This window comes from Anas platyrhynchos, chromosome Z (genome assembly GCF_047663525.1).
Source record: "Anas platyrhynchos isolate ZD024472 breed Pekin duck chromosome Z, IASCAAS_PekinDuck_T2T, whole genome shotgun sequence".
NCBI lineage: Eukaryota > Metazoa > Chordata > Aves > Anseriformes > Anatidae > Anas > Anas platyrhynchos.
In genome coordinates, this window is record NC_092621.1 from 23,001,973 (window position 1) to 23,016,817 (window position 14,845).

Here is a 14,845-nt window from a genome sequence, read left to right on the forward strand (position 1 = left end):
CTTACTTTAATATCCAAAATGGAAATGACTCTGTTAAGATAATTAATTTTCTGGTATCAGTCTTGATACATGGATAGGAATTGAGTTGTGTGCTGAAATTATAGCCGGTGGTGAAGCTGAGCTGAGTGAGATAACGTGCACTGTTGAGCAGGGTTTCCTTCCTCTCGCTGTCTTCGTCCAGAGAAGAAACTAGGATCCAATGTCAAATTTCTCTTGTTCAGGCTGTGTGAAAAACAGCTCGTTCAGCTATTCAATAGCAAGTACCTATGCTCACACAGAACCTTTGATGTCTTTTCCTGTCAATTGCTTACCTTCCAGCAAAGTGGATTTCTGTATAACCAAATTATCTATTAACATTTTGAAGGGTAGTAGTCAAAGATGTTTTAACTCTTCTTAGTGATTTTTTGATTGAACATGGAATGAATATGTCAAAACAAATCCTTGTGATACAGAATAACTAATTTGGGTGTTGTGTGTTATCTGTAATTATATGCATCCTCCATTATCCCCATTTGACAAAAAGAATCTGATACAGAAAGTATTTAGTTACTTTCAGAAAGCACTTGTAGAGAAGATTTATTTTGTTTATTCTGTTCATATCCAATTGCATTAGTGTAGCTGCTAAATTATTGATTTTGTACATGCACTTCTAGTAATTATATTAACACATTAATTCATAAATTCATATTTTTCTTTTATTTTTCCCTTATTTTAAACAATGGGTTCAACTGAAGTATGCTTAAAATAATCTAAATATGTTTTTTTCCTTTGTTATGGTAGATGAAGTAAATAGAAAGGGGAAAGTCATGTAATAGAAATTGATTTTTTTCTGTTCCTGGTGAAAGCAAAATGCTACTTTTTATACATAGATCTACCGATACAGTAGAACTGACTATCAAATATTTTTGAGTCTTTCTGAGCCTATTAAAACTTGATTAATGGAGTATTTCTAAGGAATTTTGCTACTTTAAGTGATCATTCTGATTGCTTCCTGCTCTCACTAATTGTGCCTGTATTGCTTTGAGTGGTGTGCTGATGCTTCTTGGCTTTGTGTAACGAAATAAGTAGTGTCTACTGTGATGTTGGATCTGTCATCTTTTTCCAGTAAGTTTATTCCAAGTGGTAGAAGGACTTGGTTTATGAACTTCCATTACTACTGATTTAAGCCTGGGCTCCAGGATATATTCTTCCAAAGTCTTAAGTGCCTGGTAACAGTACTGACCCCACCTTCTTTTTGGAAATACCTGTACAAAACTTCATATAGCTAGTCAGACCCTCATCCTTGATGTCATAGAGCTGTTGAGAAAAGCAACAACAGTAGCAGAGGACCAGAAGCGAAGTACAACACAAACATTTTCTTTTTAATTCACAACTTTTTTTGAAATGCAAAGTAATTTTCACATGTGGTGGTAGAGGAAAATCCAAGTCAACTGTTCTCATACTTTGGCTTTGCACCTACGAAAATACTCATTCTTTCTCAGATGTTGTCTGCAAGGGATGGTTTTGTGCACTCAACAGAGCAAATTTGTCAAGTTCTGAAGAGTTCTGGTTGCTCATAACTCTTCTGAAATGAGTTTAGCTCAAATGTAAAATGGGCACTTTTTCATAAAGTGACCTGCCCATCAGGGCTTTGAGTTGGAATCAGTTCTTGGTGTTAATTGGACAGCATGTGCTTTAATTAAAGAGAGAAGTATGTGATAATGAAAAAGCTAGGATTAGCTGTAGATATTTAATTTCTAAGTTACAGAGTGGGGAAAAAACTTAAATTAGGGGAAGTGCCTGAGCAAGATATTTCTTGTAAAGTTTGGTAAAACACTTATTTTCCCCTAACTTTTGGGGACTAGCTCAACACTGAGCATTTGTAGCATGTGTGCCACACTACTCAATTTTTTAGTGGGGGGGGGGGGGGGGGGGGAGAGAAATACTGAGTCTTAATCTCAGTAGCAGGAAGGTGGTTAAAGGTCACAGGGAATACATTGTTATTGACAGTGGGGTTAAACTGATGTCTTTCTTATGGACTTGTGTTACAGTGTCTTATTTGTTAGCTGGGGGGGAGAGAAGGGTGGATGGAAGGAGTGTTTCAGTCCTTCTATTCAGCCCTTAGATAATGCTTAGATAATAATCTTTCATGTATTGATCTGTGCAATTGGTCATAGTTTACGTGGCCCTATGGTAACTGTGTGCTTGCCACTTGGGGTATAGCGAAAGAGCTGCTGACTGAAGCACTGATGGGGATAGCACAGAATTCAAGACTTGGCAGAGGCAGTCACAAACTTGGGCATGTAGTGGAGTCTGTGTGTTCAGTAGTCCGCTGTCCCATCTTGAAGGATGCTACTTAAATCTCCAGTTGAACTGAAATTTTAACCTTCTGTGGAAGACAGCAAGACAAGGGAGAGGGCATTACTCTGATCTTTTTAGTTAAGAGCCAAGAAAAGCTGTTTCCATCTTTATAGATCCAGATATTGTTTAGATATGAACTTGAGTTTTGATACAATACTCATGTTAGTATTTTTAGTCATACAAAAATCCTGGCTGTAGGTAGAAAGTAGGAAAAAACAAGAAGGAAAGTTCCAGACCCACCATAATACATGCACACATGCTCACACACTATATATATATTTTTTCCAACCAAGCCAGCGAATTAACAATATGGTTATGGAACTGGAACCCCTGGATGCCCCAGGGCTTCTAGCTGTGCTGGCTGTAAGATCATGGGCAACTGATAACATCAGTGTCTTGGAGAAGGTGGCTGAAACACCAATTATCTGTTAAATCGTTACATCAGTACAGAGGTTTTAGAGTTTGCTAAATCACCTTAAGTGTTCTGAAAGTGGCAGAAGCAGTTATTTTAATAATGGCTTGTCTTAAAATTTTAGGAATCATGAAATTCAGTTTTGTGTCTGTATATTGAATGCTTTATGAAAATAATATGTTAGTAAGGATCTGGCCTCCTGAAAAATCTTTTTCTTTTGAGAAAGACTCCACTAACCAACCTACCTAAATGTGTTAGATGTTTTTTTTTGGTGTGGGATGTATCTGCTGTTTTGAAAGCAGATGACAAAATCATCATCCTGTAATGTGTCGTCCTTCTGTGTTTTGTCACCTTATTTGAACTGGCCCCAACAAATGTCATCAAGATGAGGCAATGGGTGTGTTCCATATACATCTTGGACTTAGTACATTATTCCATGTTACTGGCCAGGACCACATAATAAAACTTTGTGTCCTCAACATATAGAGTATATGGCAATACGCCACAAAAGCTCTCCAGGCAGGATAAGCTTTTCAGAAATAGGTCCAACTACTTGTAAGCAACTACCTTGCCAATAGCTGTGGCTGCAGACTTTGAATAAAATCTCATGTTAAGCTAAATGAAAGGCAGCTGGCAGGTCCAATTAAAATAATTGCAGCTTTTTTAAAGCCTCATCTGTTGCTAGGAGTTGTATTTCCCCATGAGGGCTGTGGGAGTATTTGTGACAGTGTGGGTGGTATAGATTCTCTCTGAGTGTGCTTCAGCTTTGCCAGAACGCTAGCATTTTAAGAGGAGTCATCTAGTTTAGGTTCTGCACGTAACTTACTGGTTTTGGTTGCATTTTGTTAATCTGATAATTGCATTAAAAATCCATCTCTACAAATAACAAAGGAAGTTGTTTTGAACTTAAGCTTGCTAGCAATGCATATGTTTTGGTTTTGGCCGGTATGAAAGGAGGAAATGATAATCAGTTCTACCTTTTTTGTGTTTTGGCACACTGCTTTATCTGTTTGTCCTCTGCCAAATCTCAAAGTAATACAAAAATAAATAATTGTAGAATGGTTCTTGTGGTAGATTACGTATTAGCACTTCGGTGTCTTTGCTTTAACATCAGAATTAAACACAAAGTTAATGTGTGGATTTGAAGCTGCTTTATTTTTTGTATAAAATCATTTATACCTGTCATCTTGAAAACGTTTCTTAATTGTTTTTCACAGTTTCATGAATTGGATGGTTTAGAAAACTCCGTGCTGCATCCTGGTGATACTGTGGTCCGAGTTCAGAAACTGATTCAGACTCCTATGGTGTGAATTGGCAGTGGTGGACTGATTCGGGTAGGTGACTGTCCAGATATGTTGAAGGAGATAAAGGGAAGGACATGCTTTGACTGCACTTACTGTTCTAGTTACTCTACGATGTACTTTGTTTTAATGGCTGAATTTGTACAGTAGCTTGTAGGGATGATGCGTGAGAACTGACAACTGTGGTTGCTTTCTGGCAAGAAGCACAACGGATATTTTCTGCAGTGTAATGGCTCTGTCAAATCACAGAACGTGTTTTACGTATCTGAGTTTAACATGTTCCTGTTGGCTCTGCGTGTAGGCAATCTGGCTTCCATTGCGTCTCCTTTAATTTTCTGCATTACTTGTTTATTTAAAATGTTGCCTAAACTGTGTCTAAACTACAAAGTAATTACACATCTTATGGTGGTGTATTCAGATGGCTGAGGAGAAAAAACACACCACCACCACCACCAAAAAACACTTCTGCCCTGTAATGGCATCCTAGCCATAGAAAGATCAATATGATTTTTTTTTCCTTTGCAGTTACAGGCATGTACATTTTTAGTTTTGTAGGCTTGTTTACATAAAGTTGCTAGTGACATGTATTTTGGGGGCTGAAACTGAAGTGTTTTTTTGTTTGTTTAGAATTCTTTCTAATCACATAATTCAACAACAGATATAATTAGCTAGTCATAAAGAATTGAAGAGACAACATAAATAAAATGATGAGGAGATTTTTCGTAAATGTATGTCTGGCTGAAGTGTTGTAGAAATCTTTAATAGATCACAGTATATTTTGATCTTAGTATATCGTAGTAGGAATCGTTTTAGCCATAATCAAGGCTATTGAGCAAAACGCACTTTTCACCGTGTTCTCTCAGTCTTTTGCTCTGACTCAAGTATGTAGGAAGAATACACTCAAATATTTGCAACTATCTACAGAAAATGCTTGGCTTACTGGAGAGGAAATATTTTTATAGCAAAAATACTGCTTTAAGTACTGGTAGTATTGCAAAAATGATGTAATTGGGTGTTCAGGTCCCATGTGAGATTTAAATTAGGAACTGTCATGGGAAAAAAAGTATGGTTGTTGGAACTTCATTTTGGAAAATGGTTTGTGGGGAAAGAGTGCTTTTTTAATAAAGGTTAGAAAGAGGAAAGAATTTTTATTTAGAGCAGATGTTATCTTTTGGGAAGCAAAAGCTTAAATACCTAAAATACCTGATATTTTACGTGAACACGTCAGGATTGTTGTTTCTATACATCTTTGGTTACTGATAATTGCAAGTGCCATATTTCTCGGTTATGCTTCTGAGATTTCTTTTGCAGTTCTCTGGCTAGTGAGACTTCCATAAGCTATTATTACTCTCTTGTTTACTTCAAGCTAACATTAACAGAGTGGGAAGTTCAGGCAGTATTTCACAGCTTTGATTCAAGTATGGTCCTTTCCTTCGTTATGCTATTCATTTTGTTCAATTACTTGTCCTAATATGCATAAAAGAACAGAGCGATACAGATGTTTTAGTGTTAAGAATATTTTTGTGTTGAATTAGGTTCTTTCTTCATAATTGTAGTTTCTATGCAGATCTGCTTGTTCTGGCATTGGAATGTTTAAATTTTAAGTAATTCAAATGCGATGGTTAATCTACAGTTTATTTTTTGTTGCTTTACTTTTATGGGCAACTCTTATGTGTTGCCCTCTGTTTACTCTGAGCACTTGGTTCACCGGCACACTTGACTAGTGAGCCTTCATCGGTTGTAGGAAATCTGGGCTAGCTAAAAAGAGCAGGGCTGGGAGGCAAATACTGGCTTTACGATAGACTTGTGGCTGCAAGCAGATTTTAAATAGTTGATTTCTAAAACATATCATGATGAAGCATTTACTGAAGGTATCATAAGAAACCTAGTAAGCCTCCCTGTTTCAGACAGAGGCTTTGTGCTTCCAGTTGAGCGTGTGTTCTTCAGCTTCTTCTCAGTTTTGTAGTGTTTCTGGAAAAGATGCCATAATTTGCCATGCAGCTAAATCCGCAATTAGTACACTGTTAAATGCTTAGGTCTGTCATAAAACTACCTTATTAGTATGTATTTACAGGTACTGAAATACATGGTGAGCATAAATAAGGTCTTACTTGTGTATAGCTGAGACAGATTAAACAAAATTTAAGAACAAATATTAAATGCTAAAATTTGTCAGCTCTTTTTTGCTTTTTGCAATCTTACTCTACCTAATACAGAAATTTGACAAGTCACTGAAGTCTTTTCTTGTATAGAGTACTTCAACTTCAATTGCAGGGGAGTAATATTTCGTATTTGGTCCTTTGACTATAGTTAAGTATGTAGTTTCATAAGCTGTGTGTAATTAGTCACCTAAGGAAAATTGCATTTCATTGTCTTGACATCATTACTTCCATCTGAATAAAGCAAACAGCACTGGCTAAAGTGGAGCCACTGTATCCTATCCCTTCAGTATTCCTGTGGTTCCTGTATTTCAATCGTTTTTGGACATGTTCCAGACTTCTTATATAAGCTCTGGTTTGCGTACGTACTGTGAGCCCTCTTGACTTGCTGATTCACTTCTGCTTGTAGCAATAAGCACGGGCTGAAATCTTCCCCTTCTTGGTTCTACGGACAGGTTTTGTCTTGAAGTACCTCTTCAAACATATCTCAGGTAGTTCAGCTACGAAGGTTAATCCAGTCAGCCCAAGGCATGTTTTGTCTTGGCGAAGCGTGTTGGGAGCCCATCATTCTGTCAGCCTGCTGTTCCCTGTAGAGCAGAAGAGGTAGGGACGAACTGTCCTGATAGGTGACACGATTCTCTGGTTCGTGAGTGATCAGTACTAAAACGTTTCAGACTGTCTTGCCAAATGTTGAGGATTGATGAAGGACGGCAGTTAGTTTGTCTCCTAAAACGCGGGCGCTGCTAGCAGAGTCTGCCTAAAACAAGATTAGGTTGTCAGAGGGTTGGCGTGTGTGATAAGCGTTCTGATGGCCATGTTGCCAGAAAAGGATATTCTAAGGGAACCACGTTCATCCTGATTGTAGGTAAATGTTTGATTTTATGCAAATGCTAAGTATTAGGAAACACCCCCCTTGGATTACATAAAGAGTTGTAGGATCTGTCAGTTTAGCAACTAGCAAATAAAAAAAACCCTTATTATGTAGTGCCTTAACTACATATGATGGTTTCAGAGGAAAACTATATAGAGAATACTTATAACTTATTTGAATAACGTCGCGCATTCTAGCTTCCTCTTCCTCTTTCCTCTCCTTTTCCAGCTTGTTTGGTGGAGATAGAATTAAAGTGCTAACTAACTTATGCAAGCAAACTTCATTTTGACAGCTGTCCTTGAAGTTCTTGGACTACACAGTTTGCTGGTTGAAGAATGTCTTAGTGTGCATTTCCTCAGTTAAGATGCAGCTTCACTGTCACTCGCAAGCTGTTTACTCTTTTTTTTTTTTTTCCCCCCCATGGATTTTTTTCTTAATGATGTAATTGTATCAGTTAGGAAATGAAAGTATATTTTCCTGCTAATGGGAAGAGATGATAGTGGAACAGAAACGTCTAATAAAATGCTTTACTTCCATAAACAACTGTGTTGGGTTGTACTGGATGTGCTTTAGTTTTTCTGCCAAAATATTTTTTTATGTGAAGTATAAATTATAAAATTTCACAAATATATTCATACAAATTTATATGAAGTACAGATTTCTTCCAGTACCCTGATGTCTACAGGGTCATACAGCCATGGTGCACAGACAGATGTGTTAAAAAAACTCTATGTCAATATGAGAAATACTGGCTATCACTGAAGAGGAGTGGAAAATGAAGTTGGCTAGTTTGATAGATAGTTTGTAACTAGTTCAGGCCAAAGATGGTTTGTACAGAGCAAGCAGGAAGAAGGAATTGCCTTTGATTTCTAGAGGGCTAGTAGTATAGGAAGAGTGCTGTGTATTTAGGAATACCCAGTCACCACCAAGTTGTCAGCCTGCATATTTCAGTATCATTAAATGGACGATGTCTTGAAGTCCAAACTGTCAGGCCAGTCCTGACTGGCTGCCTGCTTGTTGAATGTGTTCATAGACTTTCAGCTGTCCCAAGACAGGCTGAATGTCCTCTGGAGGATTTTACACCCGGACAATTGGAAGGCCGTGGTGTATAAATGGACAAAAGGGAGGTGTCCCATGTTTCTGGAGGTGCAGGTGATCTTGATATATTTCTTCTAGTAGTGAGGCAATGAGGACAAAGGAGATGATAAAAGTGTGCTAAATGTCTTAGCTAAAAGTGATGGGTTTTCTTATTATGAAATATTAGCTTGGTTTTAGGCCAAAAAGAGATGATGGATTTTTCTCAGAAGAGAATAAATTTGAAATGAACATTCATTACAGAGAAAAGGCAAATAGAGTTAGTAAAATGCATACAAAAAAAGCTTTAATACAAAAAAAAGATACTGAGAATACAGGTCATCAAGGACTGATGAGTCCTATTCTAAGGATCTTTATAGAAAAAAGGGCTAGACACTCAGTTCAAAAAAAAAGTGGGGGGGGAGGGGGGGGAAGCTTATGCTCTTTTTAATATCTCTGGCCCTTGGTTTGGACAGTGATGCGTTAGGTTGTGCTTATTAAATTATTGGCAGCTATTTGAATGAAGTGAGGGGAAAGGATAGACAGTGCTACTTTGATTTAAAATAACTCTATTTCGTACTTTTGAGAGGTGGAAAAAAATCATACTTGTTAATCAGTATTCTCTTTGGTAAGCCAGAGGATAACTAGCTAGCTGCTGCTTGCCACAGGTCACCAAACTGCAGCTCTGTACAGGATGATGAACTCCGTAAGTAGAGGAAACTTGATTTTTATGTGCAGGTGGTTGCTAATAGTAAAATGTACATTTTAAAAGATGGTGGATGGAGTATTCTTGGAAGTCAGTGTAGAGGGATTCAGAGGAGCACCTGATACTGAAAGGAGCCAAGTAACCAGTTGTGTAATTTAAAACCTTTTTGTGCTTGATGAAGTATAAATGACTATGAATTGATTTTGATTGTATGTAATAAATGCGAAGTTTAATCAGCAGCATTTATTTGTTCCTTTTCAAAGAGACCACTTGGAAGCCATTCAGCCAAATCATCTGTATAGAAATTCCTTTTCTACTCCAGTTTTAAAGGGAAATCAGTTACGGATGTTTTAAATTTGTTGTTTTCTAAGTATGTAGTAAAACAGAGTAATGTAGTAGTGTAAAGTGTCCATCTGTTAATTAAATGAAGAAAAAAAATACAGCAATGAGTTTCGGGTTAAAAGCTGAAGACTGCAGAAAGTGAAGGATGCAGGAAGTCTTGGATGCTTGTGTTAGGGCCACCAAGGTGCTTGAGAATGAGATAAGATACCAACCCTTTGTTTCTAATATCCTTAACAAATATACTTGTTACTTGGCAAAACAGGAAACTGTTTCATAACTGAGAAAATCCAGAATGTGATGATCAAACTTAAATCTGACTACTTTGTGAGCTTGTTCAACAGACAGGTGGCTTACTTTTTAAATTTCTTAATCACTCAATACAATCCTATAATTAATTGTTTCAACCTATTTTTAGGCTGGAGGATTCATGATTTCCCTAGTGTGTCATGTAAAATAATACTTTCTTCTAGTGCTCCTTCCTCTCTTCCTTTGAACTATTTGCATATGTGAGAATGAGGCACTGTTCATCTTCTGTATGTCACTGTTGCCATTTGAGGACACAAAACTGCTTCATCTGACTCTCATCCATGGCTAGATGAAGAAGCCTCTGGCAGCTTTTTGCTATGGTCAGGCTATTTAGAACTCAGATTATTATTTCAAGTTGGATGCTTCCATGGCTGCTGGTTATCCTTCACTCATTCCCTACCTTTTGGGCTGAAATACAAGTTTCAAGTAAGAATTATTTCATTCTCATTTTATATCTCTATTCCCAGTTATGAATATGTTCACATTTATTCAAGAGATGAAATTCCTCCTCTCTAATCCAGAGACAAAACTCTGAAAGTGTGGAGGTAACTTCTGCAGCTGTAATTTAGATAATCAGAGCATGAAGAAAAAAACTTTATTTCAGATGTCAGGGAAATTGCTGCACTACTGTTTTCCATCATTGTTCTAAACACATACCAAGGCAAAATTGTGGGGTGATTCCCATAGTTTGTTCATTTCCATGTTGCATAGGACAGCAGTCACGACATGGTGTATTTATTCTCTTGGATTTTATTCTTACCAAACTTTATTTCGCTTGCTACTTCTTGAGAGAGTATAGAAACAGACCCGGAATAAGTCTCCATTTTATATTTTCTAGCTAGAAAGCTTTAAAGATTGTACCTGTCTTAAGTCTGCTGGTTTTATTATGCATATGTTTTCACAAATGTAATGCGTGTAATGCATTTTAATGTTTTGGAGGGCTAAAATATTTTTTTTCCAAACAGTGAGATTGCCCTTTGTGATGATGTAACCCAAAGGAGTTTCAGTAAACAAACTGGAATCACCTATCATGATTCAACATGAGTGTTGGGTGGAAAACAGGTTGTATGTCTTCCAGGACAGGTTAAGGTGACCTAGATGGTTAGAGGAGCACATGATGGGGTGGAGGGGAAGGATTAGTTAGCTTGATGAGCAATGATATTTGCACATCAGTAGCCCGGTGATTGTCAGAACTTTATGTGTTTTTGTGATGGTGAGAGACAAGGAAGAAGAAGGAATTTGCTTTATTGTAATTCATATGAACGAATTTTATGGATGTTCAGGAAAATTGATGGTGAGGGAAGCTAACTTCATTGACTGATCAGAAGTTTTTCTCCTGACTGTAAATGAGATGGTAGTTTAGAGGGGGAAAAAAGTGAGAGCAAGCTGCTTACCTCTCTATAAGTGATGAGGAAAATGAGAAGAGGGATATTTAGAACAGCAACACAGTCAGGGAATGCCCTAGAAATGATTTTTGTAGTTAAGTGGTACAAGTTCATGTATGAAAGGTTTTGTTTTGGATGTATGGGGTGGGCGAGAGTCACAGAATCATAGAGTGACCTCGGTTGGAAGGGATCTTAAAGACCACCCAGTTCCAGCCCCCTGCCATGGGCAGGGACACCTCGCTCTAGACCAGGTTGCCCAAAGCCCCATCCAGCCTGGCCGTGAGCACCTCCAGGGATGGGGCATCCACAGCTTCTCTGGGCAGTCTGTGCTAGGGCCTCACCACCCCCTGAGTGATGAATTTCCTCCTTGCCTCTAATCCAAATCTTCCTCCTTTTAGTTTGTGTGACTTAAAGAGAAATGTGACTACAGGAACTGAAGGAGTTGTGGGTCAGAGTAGTGGGCTGAATAGTGCTTATTTCCACAAAAGTAATTGAAGGTTGTGATAAGAACAGTAGCTGGTGATGGTGGTTGAGATCAAGCCTTGGTTTATTCACGCTGAATTTAAGTAAGCAATCCCCAGAGGTACTCATCTGGAGTTTTCCTGTGAAATGGAAGAGCATCGGGGATACTGTCATATCCCTGGCATGGGATAGCAACTCAGAGTTGGAAAGGATGTACTGAAAAAGAGGAACAAGCAGAAGAGTGGAGGGAAATGGGTAAACCAACAGTGCATGAAATCACAGTGGGTTGGATGAGGAAGTGGGATGATGCTTTTGGGGCTCTCACTTATATTTAGAACTTTTTTCATTGATAGGAACAGTCATCTGCAGAGCACTACAAGATCTCTGAGAAACCTTGGACTGATAGGAGACATATTAGCAAACCAACCATTTTTTTGTTTGTTTGTTTTCCCACTTTTATATCTTTTCTTATTTTCATTTTTATTCCAATACCTCTGAGAGTGAAGGTTCCTCTTAAATTGCACTGTTTGAAGCATCTTAGCTGTAGCTTTCCTTAGATACATATTTCAAACAGTAACTGATCGAGTGGAGATAAAGATGTGGCTTATGTGGGGAGTGAGTACCCAGGCATTTTTACATCTAGCAAAATTAAGGTTCATTAGGCTTAGTTAGTGTTAGATAAATTAGTTAAGATTTGTCTTTGGGTTTGATATTTTTTAGACACTGGTCTGCCAGGTCTCATTGAAGCTGTTCAGATGTTTCCTTTGTATCTGTAGTGATAATAGCACCGCAGCTATCTAACTGCTAGCTAGTGCTTATTCTGGTCTCTGTTTTTACAGATCATGCTGTTAGCATTTTATACTTGGCTCAATCTCTCATTGGTATAAGCACCACACTATTGCTAACTTCAAATGCATTATTTTCTATATCTGTATAGTTTTATGGGAAAACTGGACTATGCGTTTGGTCTTAGAGCATATGCATTATAAATGCATTGAATTTTTTTTTCCATGACATTATCAGTCTGTCTCAGTTCTGATCCCTTAATGGCATTAAAATGAAAGCTGGTATCTAGAATGGAATTAGTCCATTAATCTCACCACTGAGCTTTAATACTGAGATTTTTCCCTGCTAGAAAGAAATGTAGTGCTTTTTCAGCTGCTAACTGATGACTGATATGTTAAAAACGAACCTGTTGGAACAGTTGAAGTTTAGATGCAGTGTCTTATTGCTAGATGGAATATTGCATAGTAATGCAGTTTAGTGAATGTCTGTTTTTCTCTTTAAAAAGTTAGAGTGCAGTAATCTGCAGTTAAACAAGTGATTTGTTTTATAGCCATCCAGACTTAATTTTTTTTTTTGGCCAAAACTTATACTGTCTTGTTGGAGAAGATTCAAGAGAATTGCTATGAGATAGGTTAAACAAGTGTCAGGTTGTTTTTAGAACTCACATCCTGTTTCCTTCTTCACTTAGAAGTGAGAACTGAGCTGTGGGTATTTTAAAATAAAAATTAAAAAAATGTTTGGCTATCAGATCCAATACCTCATTTTGTATGTTACTGGGTGTCACTGTGAACTGAAATAGGCAACAGCAATAAAAAAATGTTTGGGATTTCAGGGCTTGCTGGCTGGTACCACTTCTATCAACATGTGAAGACCACATTCCTCCAGACAGTATATTTCTCCAAGAAGACAATCCAAACAATGAGAAAGATTAAGATGGAGGTGAAACCTACTGGTGATTTTCAGCCTGTTTACAAGCAGCAGTTTCTGCATGTTACACTTATGCTGTGTTGGTTTAGATCAAGTTTAATAAAAAGCCATTAGGAACTGAGGCAAAACAACCCTCACTGTAACCTCATTATTAGAGAGAACACAGCAAACTCATATCCTGTTCTTTTCCAGACACTGTCATCTCCTACCTGGCTTTTAAATAACAATTATTCTTGCTTTTTCAGAATCAAAAGCTATCTCTTTATTGGCTACTTCAATTTCAGTCTGGACAGTATTTTTTTAATACAGGAAAAAAAAAAAAAAAACACTAGGAGGATTTTGTAGTCACTTGAATTCAGCATATTCATTTCCTTAAACTTTCTTGAGAGCTGGGGATTAATTACAGTAGCCACGTCATTTCAAATGATAAACATCTTTATTAGCTTAATGAACTGTTTGTCTTTTAGTTCAGGTGGCTTGTGGTCCTGGTTTGTTTCTGTGTGTTAGGAGAGGATTTTATGGTTCCACTCCATGCATAGAACCAATCTCTTCTAGAATAGTTTTTATCCGACTGTGAATTGTAACCCTCTTTGTAATGAGGGTGCCTTCACATTATATGGTAAAAAGTGACAATCTGGGCTCTTCATCATTGATTCTCAGGCAGGTATTGAGGAGATCGGACAACAAGCCAAAGCTTAGTGTGTATAAATTGGCTCAAACCATGAGATTAAGCGGCAGCATTAGTCTCTTCAAGGGTAATGTGATAATGTCACAGAAAAACAGATCATACCTCAGTGGCAGATGGCACATGCCTGTGTGAAGTGTAAGAGAGTAAAAATACGTTTTGGTATGATGTTGTGTATGGTTATTCATGATCAGAAGCTGTTGTGGTTAGTTAAGAATTTAATGCCAGTTCAAACAGGAAACTTCAGCTTCCAGGAAGACACCTGTTCAATTGTTCACAACTTAAAAAGTTTTAATTCCCCACTTAAGTGCATTTTTTAAAAAAATTAATCTCTCTGTGATTCTGCTTTGTTCCTGCTCTACTATCTAATTTCTGTTTTGAATACAGAAGTATTTTATTCTTCCTGTTTTTTTCCTTTGTTATTGTTTATGGATAACACTGACGTTCAATAGTGTATCTTCATAATGTGGGTATGGGATGAGTTGTTGATGCATTATTACATCAGTGAATTGATGTGCCCAGTAATTGATGGTTGAAGCTGTAGGGAGTATCTTGACAGTTCTTTTCTTTAACTCACCCAAACAAACAATAACAGCCTAATATTTTTGTATCATTTTGTGTATTTGAGGCACAGTTGAAGTTAATTTCCATCTTATCATGCTAAGCAATTTTGCAAGCAATATTTTAGTTTGCTATTTATAATCAAACCAGTCAATGATGTCTCCTAAATGAACTTTGCAAAATAGTGAGGAACAAAAGAAATGTAGAAGGAAGTAAAAGATTCATAATAGCAATTGTTAATTGGAAAGTTATGCCTTTACGTGTGTGTGTGGTGGGGGGAAATGACATCTAAAAATAGATTTCAGTGTTACTCAGCTAGCACCACTCACCTCTGCCCTGGAAGGAAAGGGAACTCAGGAATTTACATACCCTAACAATGGCTTGGCTGGTAGAGTGAGAGCTATTATTAAGGATACAATTATAGCAACTGCTTGCTGATACTTTCTATTATTTAAAGAATTTTAATTTGAAATCTCTGTTATGATATAAAATTGTGCTTCTGAAATAAGGGAAATGCTACATATAGGG

General features: G+C 37.4%; 1 protein-coding gene across 10 annotated transcripts in view; it reads left to right on the forward strand.

The window, feature by feature from the left end:
* Nucleotides 1-14,845, forward strand: part of ERBIN (erbb2 interacting protein) — a 120,964-nt gene that overhangs the window by 18,768 nt on the left and 87,351 nt on the right. For 7 of the 10 annotated variants that reach the window (XM_038169987.2, XM_072031773.1, XM_072031771.1 and 4 more), the window contains one exon: nucleotides 3,970-4,086. The exons of the other annotated variants lie outside the window; for them this stretch is intronic. The gene's annotated coding sequence lies outside the window, so the exon portion shown is untranslated. The remainder of the gene's footprint in view (nucleotides 1-3,969; nucleotides 4,087-14,845) is intronic. 10 annotated transcript variants of the gene reach the window in all.